The sequence below is a fragment of the Ambystoma mexicanum genome, chromosome 5q (assembly GCF_040938575.1).
Source record: "Ambystoma mexicanum isolate Mex_15411 chromosome 5q, UKY_AmexF1_1, whole genome shotgun sequence".
Classification (NCBI taxonomy): Eukaryota; Metazoa; Chordata; class Amphibia; order Caudata; family Ambystomatidae; genus Ambystoma; species Ambystoma mexicanum.
The window spans coordinates 672,537,474-672,558,047 of record NC_090933.1 but is presented as its reverse complement, the minus strand read 5'-3'; the positions used below and the strand labels follow the sequence as shown (position 1 = coordinate 672,558,047).

The 20,574-nt window shown below is 46.9% G+C and overlaps 1 protein-coding gene across 3 annotated transcripts in view; it reads right to left on the bottom strand.

Annotated features, from left to right (window-relative positions):
- The window catches only part of TRIM55 (tripartite motif containing 55), a 508,360-nt gene that overhangs the window by 351,291 nt on the left and 136,495 nt on the right, over positions 1–20,574 (bottom strand). The window lies entirely within an intron of this gene.

Genomic DNA, 20,574 nt, shown 5'->3' with positions numbered 1-20,574 from the left:
AGTAGGCTGGAGCAGGACTGGCAGAGAGAACGCTGTGTGTTGACTTGGGAAGAGAGAGGTGCCACGACTCGAGTGAAAAGGGCAATGGCTTATATTGAATACCAAACTAAAGAAAAGATATGGAAATCATGTGAAATTATAGCAGGAGTGGAAAGTGAATGATGTGCTATGGCGAAAGGAGTGAAAGTGAAAGCTGTCATGAATACTTATGAACTATGTGAAAAGAAAGTATGAAAGACAAATGGATGCAGCTAAGAGGGGCAAGGTGAAAGCAAGGTGGTGGAAGAAAATATATGCCACAGAGAAAGGTGAATGCAATTGGTGGCAACTGCCAAAAGACTGCCAATATACAAGCGGCAACCAAGCCCTAAAAACTGCCAAAGAGAAATCACATCATATGTTAAGTTCTGACACTGGTGCTACATGGAAAACCAGTGTTAGTCAAGAAGACTTAAAAGCATCACAAAGTGCCAAGGGTTATCGGTTGGTGACCTGTAATGGGTGGACCATGTGATCTGACAACTGCACCTAGACCGAGTGGCCCAACTCGGGAAAGAGTCAAGAAAAGCCCAAAGACAAAGGCTGCGTGATCCAAGTTCTGAAGTGAAAGAAAACATCTGTTTGAATTGATACGAGTCAAAAGGAGTATAATGTGAAGCTGACAATATTGGTGAAAATCAAGAGACTTGAACTGTGTGGAACTGGGTTGATCTTGGGGAAGGAAACCCTGAGATATCCTGGAACTTTGTTACACTTGGGGAAGGGAACCCCAAGTCCTTTTTGTGGAACTATTTGAATTTGGGAAAAGGGAAGCTGAACCAAGCCCGAGATGGAAGAAGCTTAGAACTTTATTTGGAACACTGTTTATTTTGGTGCTGACATCCCTACACAATATATATCTTTAAAAAAAAATATATTAATTTTATTCCAACAAACAATACAAACCAAACTTGCAGTGCATAAAATAACATCTTAAACATACGTTGCTTCATCATGTCCACCGCTTCTCCCTTCCCCTCCCCCCCTTTCGAGCCTACTCCCAATCATGTTCTGTTACTGCACCTTGTAATTGGGATTATTCTTCCATGATTTCCGTTGGGTCTCGCGTTGGCCCAAATAACTCTGCTATTAGTAGTTTCCAGGCCATCAGGGTCTCTGTTTCCTCCTCCCCCCCGACATTGCTTGCTTCTTGCCATACCATAGTTTCTGCTGCAGCCCATTTCTGTAAATCTTTCCACCATGCTTCTAGTCGTGGTCTATGGCATGCCTTCCACCCCATAGCGATTCTCCTCTTTGCGAGTACATACGCTAAGTCTTTTAGTTTGCTCACATGCTTAAGTTTACGTGATCTAGGAAACCCTCCTATCAAGCAGGCCCACACTGTGTCCACCACAATCTTGATGCATTTTTCCTCTAGCTTGTGTGTCACTTCACCTCAAAAACGCTCAATGACTGGGCATGAGCAAAACATATGCACCATTCCGGCATTCTCCTCATCACATTTGGGACATGCTTGCCGTCTTGCATTTTTGAATTTAGCTATTCTCTGGGGTGTCATATACGCCCTATGTGTAATATATAATTGCACCTGTTGTAGTCTTGCATTCCTTGACACCTTTTTGTGATACCCTTGGGCCCGTTCCCACATCCCATCACTCATTGGGGCTCCCACTTCCTCCTCCCAATCCCGTCTCAGTTGTGCCACTTCCTTTCCCACTTTGGACATCATCATCTCATATATTCTGGATATCTCATGTCCCCTTCTGCTATGTCATATATCGTATCTATGGTGGTGTCTGGTTCTTCTCCTAGTACTACCTCAGACCATGTCTCCTTGATTCTTCGCACCACTCTATGATATGTGATATACTGGCCTGTGTGTAACCCGTTTTCCTCCCCCAACACTTCAAAGTCTATTATAGTCCCCTCTTGCCTTATGTCACCCATTTTTGCTATCCCTACCGGTTCCCAGTGTTTCCTAATCATCATCCCTAGTTGCTTTTCTCTACCCGCCAGCGCCACTAATGGTACCTGCGGGGAACACAGGAATGGGTTCTCCCTCAGCTGGCAAGCCCTGCGCCACATCTTCCACCCAAGTATCATCATCTTTGGGCGCCCTTCCATATCTGCCTTTGGCAGCCACATCATTTCCTTTAGGTAGTATGGAGCACAGTCCTTTAGAAACAGCCTGGACTCAGAAGTTGTCTCTTCAGAGAGCCATTTAGCTACATATTGCAGCTGGCTCGCTATGTAATAAATTTCATAATTTGGCAGTTTTATACCCCCTTTCTCATGTGAGTTTTGTAGCTTCCAGAGGGCCACTCTATTTCTCGTTCCGTGCCAAAGGAAGTCCCTGCATATGCCGTCTAACCTAGTAAAGAACCTCCTTGGTATCAGGTATGGTATGTTCCTAAAGTAATGCAAAAGTCTAGGTAGGACCACCATCTTCAACATTGCCCTGCGCCCCATCATTGCCAAAGATAGTTTCACCCAGAACTTCATGCTGTTTCCAATTTTCTTGATCGTTACCTCTGTATTATTCTGATGTTCCTCATCCACCGTATGGTATATATCTATCCCAAGATATCGAAATGTGCTAACCTCCCATGGTATCTGTAGCACCGGTAGCTGTTTTAACAGAATCCCTTTATACCTACCCAATGGGAATATGCTAGATTTTTGGGGGTTTACAGCTATACCAGACAGCCTTGCATATCTATCCATCACCTCCAGAAAGTACTGGAGGTTTTCCTCCGGGTGTCATAAATACAGCAACGTATCATCCGCATACAAGGAGATTAAGTGTGGTTCCCCTCCCACGGTGATGGCTATCGTGTCGTACTGTTGTCTCAGGTATATCGCCAGGGGTTCCAGGGCCAAAATATACAGCATAGGAGACCACAGACATCCCTGTCTAGTGCCCCTGCGCAGTTGCCACCTCTCTGATATCACTGCTCCTCTTTTAACTCTTGCCAAGGGCTCACTATATAACAATTTTGTCCACTGCAGATACCCGGACCCCATTCCATAACCAGCCAAGGCCGTCATCAGCCATGGCCATTTGACCGAGTCAAAGGCCTTTATTGCATCCGATACAATTGCCAGTTCGCCTTCGTCCTCACTTACATGCTCAATGACTCGATGGAGTCGCCTAAGATTATTGGATATGTTCCTGTTTGGGACATAGCCAGTCTGGTCTGGGTGTATTAGTTTACCAATAACCCCCCTTTGTCTGTTTGCCAAGACAGCTGTCAGTATTTTACTGTCCTGATTTAGCATTGATAGGGGCCTATATGAGCCACAGTTGTGACAAGGCTTATTAGTCTTGGGAAGCGGTATACTTATCGCTTCTCTGAGGGACTCTGGCAGCCTTCCTACTTCATATGCTTCATTCAGCATCTCTAAGAGCGGGGGGAGCACCTCTTCCTTATATGTTTTATAGAATTCACTTGGGAATCCATCAGGCCCCGGAGTCTTGCTGGTGAGCAACTGCCCCACTACCTCTTCTAATTCCTCTAAAGTGATCGGAGCGTCCAGCTCCTCTCGTTCTTCAGCACTGATCTGCAGCAGTTCGATGTCCTCCAGTGTTTCTGTTATTTCTGTGCGATTGCTCTCCTCTTTATCTCCGTATAGGAGTCAATAATATTCTACAAATTCCTGGTTAACTCCTTCCTGGGCATCCACTATGTTCCCATCTTCACCCGTTATCATTCTGATTATGGGCCTGGGGGTCTCACTCTTGTATAACCATACTAAGACTCTTCCTGGTTAGTCCCCTCCTGCGTGCTGTCTCTCTATGTAGTTTTTATAGTTAAGGTTACACAGTCTCTCCCAATGCCCCGCACATTTCTGCTGCAGCCTAAGTATTTTCTCATTGTCTTCCTTTGTATTACCTCCTCCCCTTAACGCCCTTTCCAACTCCTTCTCCCTATCTTGTAGTTCAGCCAGGACCCCTCCTTGTAGCCCTTTGGACTTTGCTATAGCTACCCCCCTCATCACCACTTTAAAGGCATCCCAGAGCGTGCCCGCTGAATCCACACTACCAGCATTGATCTCAAAGTAGTTTATGATCTCCTCCCTCATGTCCTCCCTAAAAATGGTATCTTTTAGCGCCTCTTCTCTGAGGCACCATGTCAGAATCCTTGCTCTCGGGGGTTGATACTGCCACCCCAGGATTAACGGCGAGTGGTCTGAGCGGACCCTTGCTTTGTATTCCGTCTGGGTAATCTCTGTCATTAGCTCCCGTGTGGCAAACATATAGTCCAGCCTAGTATGTAGGTTTTGTGGAGCTGAATAGTGCGAATATTGTCTCTCTTGGGGGTGTTGTGATCTCCATACGTCCTCGAACCCGAAATCCTCCAGCAATGTCTGCAGTGCTTTAGTGGCTGGGGCAGGTCTATTCAATTTACCATCGGATCTGTCTACCTTAGGGTTTAACACGCAATTAAAATCCCCTCCCCAAATAACCACCCCTCCCACGCACGTGCTAAGCTTGCTATACAAGGTTCTAAAATATGCCGCCATGTTTTGGTTCGGGGCATACGTATTTATAATGCTTATCTCCCTGTTTTCCACCAGTCCTCTCATTATGACCATCCTTCCCTCCGGCTCCACTATCGTCTGTAACAGCTGGAACGGGACATGCAGCGGCACCCAGATGATCACTCCCCTAGCATAAGCTGAATATGATGCACCCACCACTTTCCCCCTCCATTTCTTCCGGATCATCTCCATCTTATCCTGCGTCAGGTGAGTCTCCTGCAGCAGGGCTATATCTATTTTCTGTCTGCGTAGGTACAGCATAACCTTGTTCCTCTTTAGATAGCTATTAAGACCCCTGACGTTCCAAGTAATTATCTTAAGATCCCCCATGGCTTGTTAGGGTCCTGCTTCTCCCATCACAAGTACAGTATTTCCCTTCCGTGTAGGCTTCTTTCCCAATTTAAACTCCCCCTAACTAAAAACACATCAAACACCCAAACCTCCCTCCCTCCCTCCCGCCTCCCTTCCCTGCCCCAACTCACTCCCCTGCATCCCCTCCCCCCCCAACACCCTCCCCAACTGTTGCCCAGCTCCATCCCTGGATCTCAGGCACCCCCGCATCTAGCCCTTTTCTTGCAATAGCCTGTACTCGCAGCTCAGCAGGGTGAAGTCGCCCTAATGGGTGTCCTACTACTACTTCCAGGGGGTAGGTTGCATCCATCCTGCTGCTCCTGTTTGCTTTTAATTCAGCGTGCTTAGTGCTACCCAATTTACTTGTGCATCTTATATTCTAGTCCAACAAGTCCAACAAGTCCAAGAATCCCATGTTACAATTTTCAATATTATCTGTCTTCGCCCCTCCCCTGTTATCCATAGCACTGTCTTCTCCAGGCCTCCCCCCACCCATCCTGCTATTATACATGATATATCCCCATCACTTATCGTGATCCTCACGATCTTGCTCCTCATCTCGTTTTGGGCTTCCCTGCGTATTCAGCCATGCCGCTGCTTCCTCCGGGGTATCAAAAAATACGTCCTACTTTTATGCAGGACTTTGAGTTTCGCAGGATACAAAAGCATGAACTTGATTACAGCCATGCGCAGTCTCCTATTGACCACCACATAGCTATAACTCTGTCTCTGCACCAGCATGGTATAATCAGGATATGCCGTGATGTTTGCATATGCCCTCTTTATCATTCCACCTTTGCGAAAATACTTCAAGATCTTCTCTCTGTCTTTGTAATTCAGGATCTTAGCTATTATTGCCCGAGGGGGGGCTCCAGGTCGTGGTTTCCTCATCAGGGCCCTGTGCGCTCGTTCAACAGTAAATCCTTGTGAAAGCTTGTCGGCTCCTATCTCTTGCAGGATCATATTCGCCACATAGTCCGCGGGGTCCTGGCCTTCCTCTCCCTCCGGCAGGCCGACCACACGTATGTTGTTACGTCTCGCCCTTCCCTCAGCCTCCTCCGCACGGTTCTCGAGGTTAGCCTCCTGTTGCTTCAGTATGTGGGCCTCCTTTGCATTGCATGCGCTGGTTTCTGTGTTGGTTTTCACCGCGCTCTCTAGGCCGCTTGTTCTTTCCGCCAGTGCTCTCACATCTTGCAGCAGCAAGGTGACCTCTATTCCCAGTGCATCTATTTTGTTTTCCAGGGCAGTCCTCAGGTCCGCCATTGCTGTCCCCCATGAAGCTTTTAACTCAGTGATGGCTGTTAGGATCAGACGGTCCTCTTTTGCCGGGGTACCTTCTACAGACGCGGCCACCGCGCCTTGTGCCAGGCCAGTTGTGTCTTAGCAAAAACGTCCATTGTGGGCTGCTTGCTCTTGGCCTTGACTCTTCTTATCGACATTGCGCAGCCCTGTCTATATACCAGAGTCTAGTTCTTCTGTGGTGTACGAGTCCTGCTTCCCCGTTCTTCTATAGCGCCACAGGGATAGTTGGTGCTTGAGAGTGTTTTCCTCAGGGGGCTGCAGTAAGCGTTAGTATGCACTCTCTATGCTGTGCCCCGAGTGGAATGTGTCTCCCCACGTCTTTGACTGCTGCTATTTCTGCCGTTAGGCACTCTCGGGCTCTTGGCAGGACCTCTTGTCGTCTGCGCGTTCTCTGTTCTATGAGCCGGTGTCAGTGGTCATGCAGGTCCTCCCTGGTCTGGCACGTTTCTTCATACAATGTTTTACAGCCTTAGTAATCTATAGCTTACTTTGCTTGTTTCCTGGGGCCGTTAAATGCGCCTCTCTTACCGCCGCTGCTGAGTCTCGGGCTTGTGTGGTGTCCTGTGCCGTGCAATCCCATTGGTGAAGGCCCGTATTCAGGTGTTGGCGTTTAGCGTGCCTACCGCCTTTATTTCCTTCTTTCACCTGGCGGACACCCTTAGTAAACCAGCTTCTTTCACAATCCTATTCCCTGTCTTGCCTTCTTGCCCTCGCCAGTATTAGTTAATGTGTGTTAACCCAGTCCCCTGCCTCCGAGTTCCGTTGTGCCACTGGGGGTTTTGGGTCAAGTATAGTAACGTGTTTCTATGGGTCAGACCTCATGGCATGGGTCTCAGCAGAGTGGGGAGGTCATCTCCAATCCGCTCGATCAAAGTGCCGGCATCCGTGTCCGTGGGACACCGATATGGTGCTTCATTCTTGTGGGTTATTTCTTCCTCTCAGCGGAGTGGCAGGTAAGAGTTACTTTCAGTTTCCCATCTTGGCACCCGCATACGATTGCGAGTGGGAATGCTTCATATGAGCCGTGCCGGTCTTCCTGCTCGCCCAGCGCAGCTCGCTCACCATTGTTAATTCAGTGTAACAGTGTATCAGCTCCCCTGGCTCTTCGCATAATGCTACATATGCGGCTACTCATCTCGTGCCATTCGTTTCCCAGGCTCTGCTACTGCAATCCGTGATGTTTGCATAACACAGCACCGTCTCTTCCATGCAGATCCCTACGTTGCTGCAGGTCTGTGGCTGGGCATGCTATTACGCCACGTGATTTTCTGCCAGCAGCAAAACGCCTTCAACGTTGCCAGCAAACAGGGGTAAAGTCCAAGCGCCGTATGTGCGCTGAATGCCAGTCCCTCATTCAAGTTTTCGCCACACAGACCTCCTTGGGGAGCAATTTATTTATATCGGAGTGCCTGCACATTACATTGCATGCGGATTGCTGTTCGTATATCTTACTTGCAACATTGTTGTAGCTGTATCCACTGCGCGAGCTTAGTCTCGCAGGGCATGCCAGTCCTCGGCTTCTTATTTATTGTTTCGGCTGAGTTCCGTGGTCCGCCAGAGGCCACTCGCCTCCCCGCTGCAGCGCATCTCACGGAGGCTCCAACCAGTCATTAATTTAGCCTCGCCATGTTGCCAATGCCGCCCGCATTATGCTGCCCCAGGCTGCACTCCCCAGTACTCCGGTCCGCACAAATCATCGCCTGCAGTGTCCACGTCGCTGGGGGACACATGTAACGCTCACCTGATTCTCGCAGAGGCGCCGGTCTTGACTGGGCGACTACCGTATCTTCAAAGGTGATGTGTAGCACCCGGTTGGCTCTTTGGGCTGGACCTCTGTGCACTGTATGCCTGACGTGTAGAGTAAGATGTCTGCAGATAGAAAATATGGGGTTAATGAACTGGGGTTATTGGGGTGTTCCTATCTCTTTCCTCTTCTCCTCTCCTGTAGACCCCCAAAGGTTAACGCTCTCACCTTAGGTAAGTGAATGCCAAGCTCTCCATCTGCCTCGGGGCAGGGTGCTGTAGCCAGTTTCTTCACTGGATAGGTAGCACAGGCCTCTTGACTTCAGAGGACTGCTGTCCGTCGTTTACTGCACGAACGGTACGTTTCGAGTCATTCAAATGTCTTTTTAAAGTCTTTAGTAATGATGTCTCTTGTTTTGCAGGGTTCCGGCGATGGCGGATGACGGGCTGAAGTGAGTTGAAGATGGAGCCCGTGTGATGAATAGAAGCGCCTGGAAGCACGTGAGTAAGCGCTTGTTGCCTGTTTCACGATGCGCTCTAACTGTCTTTTTATTTTGCAGGTACGAGTTCGGAGCGGCTGCAGGGTGCCGGAATACCCACTTGATTAGATGTGGAAAGGAGTAATGGCACGTGAGTATTAAAGTTCCCCAATGTCTTTAAACGCACCTTGTTTTGTCTTTCAGATGCGGATGCAGCGCCGAAGGCCTCCGGAGCGTGCGAAGAGTTGGTAAGCTTTTGTCTTTCAGATGCCGGAATGCAGTATGAAGACCTCCGGAGCGCACGAAGAGTAGGTAAGCCTTTGCCTTTCAGATGCCGGAATGCTAACCTGTTCTTTCTTGTCTTTATAGGTGTTGCTGAAGACTGGATTCAGGATGGTAAGCCTTTTTCCTTAGGCCCAGGACTGGATGCAGAAGACACGATGAGCGTCCTGCTGCAGAGGGTGCAGAATAACGCAAAGCAAGATTCATCCACCGGGTGTGGTTTAAATAGCCTCCTGTAGTGCTTAGATGTCTCCTTCCACAGCCACGCCTAAGTAAGAAAAGAGTTCCTGGTAAGAAAAGAGTTCCTGCCTTCCAGAAGAGTTCCAGTGTTCTAAATCTAGGGAGTGGCTCCAGCCCCACCCAACAGGAAAAGTAGTTCCAAACAGAAGAGGATCAGAGGCTCAACTGGCAGGCAAGTAAGCAGCATGGTCTGCTGCAGGTAAGTCCACCCAAGCATTATGAGCCCGGCGCTTCCAGCGCTGGGACTGGGCATATTTATGAGCCTGGTGCCACTGGCGCCAGGACTGGGTCCAAAAGGTCCCAATTGGGACTGGTTGGCACTCGGAACCTGGGTTATGGATCTGCTTCCAAGGGAGTTGGGAAAACCCTGACCTTTTGGAAGCAGAGATCATGACAGTACCCCCCTTCAAGGCCCCTCCCAAACCGGGCTTCTCCGGGGGTTTTGGCTTGTCAGGAAATGTTCGGTGAAATCTTTTGATTAGGCGAGGAGCGTGGACATATTCAGCAGGTTCCCAGGATCTCTCTTGGGGGCCGTAGCCTTTCCAGTCAATTAGGTAGAATAGTTTAGATTTGGAGATCTTGGAGTCCAGAATGCTTTTGACTTCAAACTCGAGTTCTCCATCCACTAGGATAGGTTTTGGAGATTTGGTTAGTCGGGTTTGAGGTTGCACGGGTTTTAATAGAGAGACGTGGAAGACCGGATGTATCTTCATGTGCGGGGGCAAGTCCAACTTGACCGCTACTGGGTTTACTATGGTAGTGATGGAATAGGGACCAAGGTATCTTGGGTTGAATGTGCGTGGCCCTTTTAGAGATAGATATTTGGTGGATAACCAGACTTGATCCCCTACTTGATAGTGAGGGGCTTCCTTCCGATGTTGATCTGCTCCTTTCTTGTATTGTTCTTTAGCCCTTTGAAGGTGAGAAACAGCTTCCTTAAAGGCTTGGGTGATTGTAGAATGCAGGTAGTCTACTGCTGGTGTTTCAAGATCTTGGAGGGGATCCAACTCCGAGGTTCGAGGGTGACTGCCATACAAAAGAAAAAACGGGGTTTTCCCAGTTCCCGAATGGACAGAGTTATTGTAGGCATACTCGGCTATCCAAAGGATATCTTTCCAAGTTTTTTCAGTTTGTTGCAGCATGCAGCGTAAATACTGTTCCAGAGTTTGATTGGTCCTCTCGGTTTGTCCGTCGGTCTGAGGGTGGTGACTGGTCGATAGTCTCACATCAATTTGAGCCGACCGACAGCAACTTCGCCAAAAATGAGAAATAAATTGACTACCTCGATCCGAAATTAGAACCGAAGGAAAACCGTGCAGTCGGACGATGTTTTCGAGAAATTCTCGGGCCAGAGTTGCTGCTGTTGGCAAGCCTTTGAGCGGAATGAAATGCGCCATCTTGGAGAATAAGTCCACGATTACTAGAATCGTATTGTATCCGGAGCATGGAGGTAGATCGGTGATGAAGTCCATAGAAAGCGTATGCCAAGGGCGAGGTGGGATGTCAATAGGGCGTAAGAGGCCTGCTGGTCTTTCCTTTTGACTCTTGTTTTGGGCGCATACTCCACAGGACATTATAAAGTCTCTGATATCTTTTTTCCAAGACGGCCACCAGAAGTAGCGCTTGATCTTTTCTGAGGTCTTGGCTATACCGGGATGACCTTCCATTAAAGAGTCGTGATAACAAGAGATTACTTTTTTCTGTAAATCTGTGCTGGGTAGGTATAATCGTTCTTGGAAATACAATAAGTTGTCCTTTACTGCAAAGTCCTTTCCCTGCAGATGCCAATTCTGTATATCTGCTGGAGTTACAAGTTGCCTGGCTTTATCCTTAACTTCCTCTATGGATTCTGTGGCGATTACACCCAGAATTCTTTGTTCGGGAATGATTGGTACAGGTTTAGGGTTGATCAAGTGTTCTTCCACTCCCATCCGAGAAAGGGCATTGGCTTTACCGTTCTTTGTACCAGGTCGATAGGTAATTATGAAGTCAAACTCGGCAAAGAATAATGCCCAACGGAGTTGTCTAGAGGATTGGGCTTTTGCGGTTTTCAAATATTGCAGGTTTCGGTGATCCGTAATCACAGTAACGGTGTGTCGGGCCACCAGCAGATAATGCCGCCAAGCCTTAAAGGCAGACTTGATAGCCAGAAGTTCCTTGTCAGTAATCGTGTAATTGACTTCAGGAGGCGAGAATTTGCGGGACCAAAATGCCACGGGATGCAACTGATTGGTTACCGGGTCCTTTTGTGATAGAACTGCCCCCATGGCAAGGCTTGAAGCATCAGTTTCCACGATGTAGGGGAGTTCGGGGCAAGGGTGTTTTAAGATTGGTGCAGAGATAAATTTAGTCTTCAAATCCTGGAAAGCTTGTTCCGCCTCGGTAGACCATTCAAAACGTTTGTTTTTCTTTAACAAGGCAGTGATGGGCTGGACTATTCGAGAGAACTCGGGGATAAACCTGCGGTAAAAGTTAGCGAAGCCTAACATGCTTTGCACACCTTTTACGGAGGATGGTGATGGCCATTTGAGAACTGCATCAACCTTCTTTGAATCCATACGCACTCCGCCAGGTGATAATATGAATCCCAAGAATTTAACTTCAGTCACGTTGAAAACACATTTTTCCAACTTAGCGAAAAGTTTGTGTTGACGCAATCTTTCGAGGACCATTTTCACGTGTTTCCGATGTTCAGATTCCGATGAAGAATAAACGAGGATGTCGTCAATGTAAACAACAACACATACATCTATGAGCTCTCTGAGGACATCGTTCATAAAATATTGAAAGGCGGCCGGGGCATTGCAAAGTCCGAAGGGCATGACCTGATATTCAAATAGCCCATACTTGGTGCGGAAGGCCGTCTTCCATTCATCGCCCTCTTTTACTCGTACCAAGTGGTAAGCTCCTCTAAGATCCAGCTTTGTATATATGCATGCTTTTCTGACTTGGTCCAGGAGTTCAGGGATCAAAGGTAACGGATATCTGTTCTTAACGGTGATCTGGTTCAGGGAGCGATAATCGATACAAGTTCTAAGGTCTCCTTCCTTTTTTGGAACGAAGAACAAAGCTGAAGAAGCAGGGGACTTGGAAGGACGAATAAACCCATTTGCCAGGTATTGATCCAGGTATTGTCGAAGGTGAAGGTTCTCAGGCTCGGTGAGGGCATAAATTCTACTACAAGGAGGAGTAGATCCAGGTATCAGGTCTATCTGGCAGTCATAAGACCTATGAGGAGGTAGAGAGTTAGCCTGATCCTTCCGGAAAACATCTTGGTATTCTAGGTATTCGGGAGGTAACTGGGGAGTCTCTGAAGAAATTGCGGCCAGTGCAACACCAGGTGGAGGGTGACAAGTAGAGACACATTCTGGAAACTGGACCGTTCTTGCTCGCCAATCGATCAGAGGATTGTGTTTCTCTAACCAAGGTATTCCTAGAATAATCTGAAACTGAGGGGCCTTGATCACATCGAACACGATCTTCTCATGGTGTCCATCTTGACTTACTAGCGTCACTTCTTGAGTGGTATGCGTTACTGGCCCGGAGGCTATCTCCGTACCATCCACCGTAGTAATGACGTCCTTTACAGCCTTGGGACAAAGAGTTAGATTCATCCTCAAAACCATTTCATGATCCACATAATTGCCGATGGCACCGCTGTCGACGTAAGCTTCAATTGCATGTAATCGATCCGGATTATCAGGGCTAATGAGGACCATAGGTATCACGAAATGCGAGGTCACGGAACTGGTTTTTACGCTCGGCAAGAGGACCTCTATTCTTGTCGGGCGAGGTCGTTTCCCTGCTCAGAGTTTGTAACTTTGGTAACTGCAGCTCCTACTGTCTTCTTGGCAGGTTTCACCGGACAGTCTCGAAGAAAGTGCCCTGAGTTTCCGCAATATAGGCATAATTGCAACTGTTTCCTCCTATCCCGCTCCCGTTGTGTTAGAGGACCTTTCAGACCCCCTATTTGCATGGGTTCCCCGGAGTCTACTCCTTTGGAAGGAGTTGGCGGTTTGGAAAATACTCGAGCATCAAACTTGGAACGATCGGCCTTCCTGTTCTGCAGCCTGTGATCTATTTGAACGACCAAGTCTATGTAATCCGAACAGTCTTGTGGGGGATTCACTACTTGGGCTAAAACGTCTTTGAGCTCTCCACGTAGACCTCTATAAAACAGCGTAATCCTTTTGTCCTCAGGCCATTGAGTTTCCACTATTAGTCTATTGAAAGATGCAATATAAGCCAAAAGGTCTTGATTACCCTGTCGCAACGAAAGAAGCTCATTGTCCAAGGCCTGCCCCTGTGAATGTCTTGCGAACAGTTTTTCCATACTAAGCTGAAAGGCTTGAAAATCATGGAGAACCGGATCATCTTGATGAACTAGAGGGATCGACCAGTCTGCCGCATTGCCACTAAGGTACGAAAGTACAAAAGCTACTTTAGCTTGATCAGTTGGAAAGGCTGCTGGCCGGCATAAGAAGTGCAACCGGCACTGATTGATAAATACTGCAAACCTCTTTGGGTCACCAGAAAATCGCTCGGGCGGGGCCAGAGGTACATTCCCAGGTAGGTTGATCTGCACTGGATTCATAGAGGATGTTGAAGGAAGATTTGCCCCTGATGCGGGTAACGGGGTCTGTCCGGCTTGTGACTGTAGCACTTGTCTAGCAAGATTGTCTGTTCTCTCCTTGGAAATCATTAGTTCCCTTCTTAGAGCATTCGTTTCCTGACGAGTTGCATGCGCTTCTGCCCTTAGTTCCCCAAGTAACCGGGCTAGGGGGTCAGTATCCGAGGTTTCCATAGCGCCTGGGCGAGAGTTTTGCGGTAGGCTTTGCGTTCTGTAACGCTCACCTGATTCTCGCAGAGGCGCCGGTCTTGACTGGGCGACTACCGTATCTTCAAAGGTGATGTGTAGCACCCGGTTGGCTCTTTGGGCTGGACCTCTGTGCACTGTATGCCTGACGTGTAGAGTAAGATGTCTGCAGATAGAAAATATGGGGTTAATGAACTGGGGTTATTGGGGTGTTCCTATCTCTTTCCTCTTCTCCTCTCCTGTAGACCCCCAAAGGTTAACGCTCTCACCTTAGGTAAGTGAATGCCAAGCTCTCCATCTGCCTCGGGGCAGGGTGCTGTAGCCAGTTTCTTCACTGGATAGGTAGCACAGGCCTCTTGACTTCAGAGGACTGCTGTCCGTCGTTTACTGCACGAACTGTACGTTTCGAGTCATTCAAATGTCTTTTTAAAGTCTTTAGTAATGATGTCTCTTGTTTTGCAGGGTTCCGGCGATGGCGGATGACGGGCTGAAGTGAGTTGAAGATGGAGCCCGTGTGATGAATAGAAGCGCCTGGAAGCACGTGAGTAAGCGCTTGTTGCCTGTTTCACGATGCGCTCTAACTGTCTTTTTATTTTGCAGGTACGAGTTCGGAGCGGCTGCAGGGTGCCGGAATACCCACTGGATTAGATGTGGAAAGGAGTAATGGCACGTGAGTATTAAAGTTCCCCAATGTCTTTAAACGCACCTTGTTTTGTCTTTCAGATGCGGATGCAGCGCCGAAGGCCTCCGGAGCGTGCGAAGAGTTGGTAAGCTTTTGTCTTTCAGATGCCGGAATGCAGTATGAAGACCTCCGGAGCGCACGAAGAGTAGGTAAGCCTTTGCCTTTCAGATGCCGGAATGCTAACCTGTTCTTTCTTGTCTTTATAGGTGTTGCTGAAGACTGGATTCAGGATGGTAAGCCTTTTTCCTTAGGCCCAGGACTGGATGCAGAAGACACGATGAGCGTCCTGCTGCAGAGGGTGCAGAATAACGCAAAGCAAGATTCATCCACCGGGTGTGGTTTAAATAGCCTCCTGTAGTGCTTAGGTGTCTCCTTCCACAGCCACGCCTAAGTAAGAAAAGAGTTCCTGGTAAGAAAAGAGTTCCTGCCTTCCAGAAGAGTTCCAGTGTTCTAAATCTAGGGAGTGGCTCCAGCCCCACCCAACAGGAAAAGTAGTTCCAAACAGAAGAGGATCAGAGGCTCAACTGGCAGGCAAGTAAGCAGCATGGTCTGCTGCAGGTAAGTCCACCCAAGCATTATGAGCCCGGCGCTTCCAGAAGGTCCCAATTGGGACTGGTTGGCACTCAGAACCTGGGTTATGGATCTGCTTCCAAGGGAGTTGGGAAAACCCTGACCTTTTGGAAGCAGAGATCATGACAACACAGCCTCCGCTGCCTGTTTGCTATGCGCCTCCGCAACAGTCCGTTCTCCGTACCTCCGCTTCCCGAGGGGGCCCGATGCCGCGTGTTAGTGCCAGTGTTCTCTTTACGCAGTCTCTTAGCGTTGTCCGTACCCACTGAGCTTTTTCCACCTCGATTGCTGCAGATTGCGCTTGGGGAAGGCTTTGATATCTCGCAATTGTTGTTTTTTTTTATATCGTTCTCCAAGGTTCCTTTGTTCAGGGGACGACGGCCATTTTGATTTTAGTTCCTCGGTTGTAGACCGGAGCTTCTATCATCCATAACTTTAGCTGTGCATGTCCCAGCTGTATGAAACCACTCTCATCCAGGCGCGCTCAATCTCATGGAGCATATTGCATCTTTGCTCATCGGTTCGCAAGGTTTAAAGGATTGCGCTTCAATTGGATCATTTGTCGGATACTGGAGCTCAGGATGCGTGCAGCCTATTCCATGGCTGCCAAGCCACGCCCCTACACAATATATATCTTTAGTCTTGAGGGCAAGCATAGGTTTTGGACACAGACAGAATCTTGAGATGAATTTATTGACACAGACAGTATCTTTAGGTAGGAAAACCCCGCCTTAGCATAGGGAAAGTTACGCCTTAATCCATCCTGACATATCAAATAATGTTCTTTTAGTTAAGAAAGTGTATCTGTTGTCTGTGTCTTGCTTCATGATGACTTCGTAATATGTCAACTGTGGACTTGCTGCATTTTGTACCCAGCTGTTGAAGATGGATCCTCCACAGGCCAATAACAGGAATGGGAGGATGGCTGGTTACACAGGTTGCCCATCAGGAAGGAGGGAGAGTCTTGGGAACATCCTTCATTGACATATGGATTTATCATGCTTGCATCTGCCGATTAAGCAACTCGTTTCTGGTGGCTCTGACTCTGCTTCACGGATCATGGTCACATTTCGTTGTAACACTGATGGCAGGTGGATCTTTGGTGGATCTTTGCTGAGTGCAATCTAATGTGGCATGGCTTACTTCTAAATCTCTATGCAGATTATTGACTGCCTGTAAGAGGGCATTGGCATGGGCACCAGCTAGAGGGATTGTAGCTCTTCCCTTTGTGCCTCTAGATATCCGCAGACAGCCATTTCTTTGCATGGAAAGTAATGCGAATATATTTCATTTTAATAAGCATTAGTATGAGCTGGACAGCAAAACATGAAATGTAGAAGGCAAATTGCCATGCATCCCCAGCGAGTATGAGTATAAGTCATTTCAATACTCAGTATAATGGGCCTTCACAGTTTGCTGCTCGGACACGAGATCAAACTCCTCTATAGCGAGCCAACTCTCAGACAGGTCTGAGACAATTGACAATGATGCAAGTCGTACCTCTTGGGCTGTCACTCAAGTAATCAAATAATCAAATAATCAAACTCAGATATTTAAAAAAAAGCAGCAAAGTGTCTGCTTGGGATTTGTGCTATCACAGCCCAAGCAGCAGTTCCTCTGTAAGAGGAGATCCATGGATTCAGACCGCAGCCCTCTTTGTAAGTTCACTAATTGATCAATCATTGTTTGTCAAAACACATTTCGCTGTGAAGTACATCAAGCTGCGAGCAGCTGGACTCACTGGCATCAAAGTTCAATTCATCTTGAATTGTAAAAATGTAGAATCCAAGATCAAGTGAAAACCCCAGTCAGATTACACGTGGCCTGTGCCCTGCAGTGAAAAGACATATTTTTACAAAGGACAATCCTTCAAATTCAGGAAGAGAATTTTCCTTGTTAACTTCAAAAAGTTAACTTTGGATGAGCTGCTAAATCGAGCAGGGCGGACCATCTTTGCATGCATGCTCATGCATGTGGTTTGCTCCACCACATTTTGGCTATTTTCCATCCGGCAAGGTAAAAAGCATGGGGATCCGGGTGGTTCCCGTGTTTCCTTGCCTTTTACTGTCCTGGAAAAACATTACCACTAGAACACAACCATGTGACCAGTCAGGCACAGCAGTGAAGAGATTCTGAACACAAGGATCTTCAAGCCTCTACTCCCACACCAGAATCAGCAGCACCTGGAGAGCCTTTACATTTCCCTTCATAGAGCCGTGGAACACACAGAGGAAACCTAACCAAAATGACACTGGTGAGTGACATCAAGCTATTCACATGTTTCATGTACCATCCAACTCATTTTCTGATATGAAGGAAATTAGGGTGTATGTGTAAGTTAAGTATGGTACTGTGGAATTGAGAATTAACAATTTTCCTGCTGTCAAGTGTCCAATCACCCGCTCTCACATGTTCACAAGCTCACCTTGGATAAATAATATTGCGTGGAGACGATGTGCTTCAATAGAAAGCTCCATTGTGGGTGGCATTTCTGTATTTGAGCAAATGAAGATCAAATTCCTATTTCTTCAATGATTAAGCTACGGAAAGTCAGATATCTAAAATTTAGAGGCTGGGTAAATATAACACGTTTTCAACATTGTAGTTCCTCTCTTGGTCAGAAAGTGGAAATAGCTTTTGACCAGCTTGTCGCGACTACTTTTAAATGACCATCTGCACATCGTAACACTGGTAGATCACAGCTTTGAATACTGGCAGGACCTATTCAGTCTGAACTGGGTGATCTCTAGCCCTTTAAGATGAGTAGCAATACCCTTGAGATGGATGGGGATGCAGAGTTTATTCAAACATCAATAATCGAAAAGACTCAGGTAGGTGGCAAAAAGAATAACTGTTTTAATATCAATTATCTAAAACAGGGAGTACAATGGACATCATCCGACGTCGCATAGCAATTTCTCTCAATGCATTTCAGAAAAAGTAATGATATGATATGGCATTTATAACGCGCCTATACACAAGTGTTGCAAGGTGCGAGCAAAAAATCATCATAGTGACGTTCTACCTGCGTTTTACCAACGTCATCCTACGTGGCAAACTCCAAAACCCTAGTGGCAAATGTGATTGGGTCTAAGGAACTATCTAAGTGTAAATTTTTAGCAAGGGTGGAGTTAATCGTGGCTGGACTCCCTTTCTCGTGCGCACCTCCTCTTTTCTTGTTTCCGAATCTGACCAGCAGCCTGAATCCTGGTTTGACGAGGAACCAACTCCGGGGTTCCCATTTATTTGTGAGAAATGTGGTATAGAGTGTACACTTAGATATATGGGGATGACAAACTCTGGATCAGTTGGGCGCTGGTAGGGTATGGTGGTCCAATGGTCGCTGTTGAGCGATTTGATCAATTATATGGTCCAGTCAGGTCATAGTCATTAATTTGTTTATTTTTGGTTAGTTAGCACCAAAGAAAACATCATTGTAGAAATGAATGACACGTTTTTTGACATGGTAACTCGCTACACAGCCGACGCGCGTTTCAACCTAAGTCTTTTTCAAGGCTTTTGCACGGATTTCCGAGAACTCTCGCACACAACGAACTCGCCGGACCCGGCCAACGATCGGCTATCCAGCCCCCCTAGCGCCCTTATCTGGGAGGACCAGTTAACAGCATTTTGAAGTCCACCCCTTAACTGAAACGGCCTTGAAAAAGACTTATATCTAAGTGTACACTCTATACTAGTATGGGACAATGAGTAAAAGTGATAGGCTTCTTAACATCAGGTGGGGCAACAAAGCCCTCTCCTCAAAAATGGCTACTATAGACATCACTAAATACACAACGTCCTATTGGCTACACAAACTATAGGACCCCTAATTACGTGGCCCCTACAATTAGCTTGCACTCTAACCTTCGTCAGTACTTTTCCACCTACGTCTAGCAGCATGCAAATTGGACTTCCTGGTGCTGATGAGCTCGTCTAAAACAGAGCTTCCCACCAATTAGCATATCCATCTATCATCATCTCAGTGGTCTGCTGACAATTAAGACTTTGAACTTGTCCTTGGGAGTGTTCTTAGCTCTGGAGAATTCAGGGGAGTGAAGGCACGCTCTGCCCTCATGCCTAGGTGTGACCATCTCGTCCGTCCAACTTCATCTGTCCTCGTGACTGTAGACTATGATTTTTAGCTTCTTGTGTATTAAAATACTATTTTCTAATAGACCTCTGATGTCTTCCTTGTTTGGTTCATGCCTTTTGAACAAGAGTTTTGTTCTTTCACACAATTTGTATCCAATGCCTGCCTACTCCAGCCTAATAAGACCTTGACTTTCTTGGCTTGGCTTCATGGCTCATTCAACCTCGCCTTTCCGTGATTCACTTTTAATTAATTTATTTTCTTTACTGCAACACACTGAAAATGAGGCCTTCCTTTTTGGTCCAATTCTGCTATTACACATAGTGGAAACATCAATTCTTTATTCTTTATGCATATATGTATATGCTGGTGTATTCCGCACCTTATTCACTACTTAGCTAACCTCAAGAATTCTTTGTCTGCTTACGTTTCTTTGCATCTGTACATGTGTAAAACAACTTGATATCTTCGTTTCTATGGCATAAGCTTCTTCACCTTGATCCCAAGATGTCACTTATCCTTGATTCTTTCTTGATGCCTTATAGAATATCTTCATTCTCTTGTCTCTGCATCTCTTCTTCACATGTCAGCTCGATTCTGCATGACCTCACCATTCATCTTGGCCATTAATATACTCTGCTTCTTCTGGGATTTCATTCAAATGACCATCATATTTTATCATATGCAAGTATGGTTTCCTCAATGGGAACCTTGCTTCTAGGATTCTCTTTGATACTGGTATTCTTACTGGTACCACACGTGTCACACACTCTGGCTCCCAACAGATATGCAATATGGTTGAAGTGGTTGAGGTGGGGGTACTTGGCTGCTCCTCTACAAGTCTTTCACTCTCCTGAGTTCAATACAATGAATGACATTGGTGTGGGTAATATTAAGCACCCTGTAGCTCCCAGAATCGAATTTCCAGTTTGGCAAAGGCAACCAGCAGATGCTTTACAGTGGGGGGAAAGGTGGGGAACTCATTCACATAGCAAATGAATGTGGCGTGACCAGAAATTAGCATATCAAGGTGCCCTGTGAAAAAAGTGGGGGGTACAGCTGACAAAAGTGGAGGACTTGGTCCTCCCATGCGTACCCTCGACTTGAGCCGTGGGTGATACAAGGATTATGTTGGAAAGACTGGGAACTGAGCTGAAGACCAGGAGGTCTCAGTTTGAAGTCTGTGAAGCAGATAGAGGACGGCTGTAAGCACCCGGTAGAAGGGTAGAAAAGGTGCACAATCACCGCTAAACATATTTCAAAGCAAGGTTAAGGTATTCATTGCTTTGCAATTCATAACACAACCTCTGAATTCCAGCACATGTCCTTACTAGAAGGCAAAAGCCACTAATCCAATTGGAGATGCTTGCAGGCTTAAGAAATTCACAAATATTCACTCAAGAGCATCTGAAAGGTTCTCCAGACAGCCCCGTATGTGATCCAGCTTTGGGCTTGTTGAATCAGGTACGAGGTG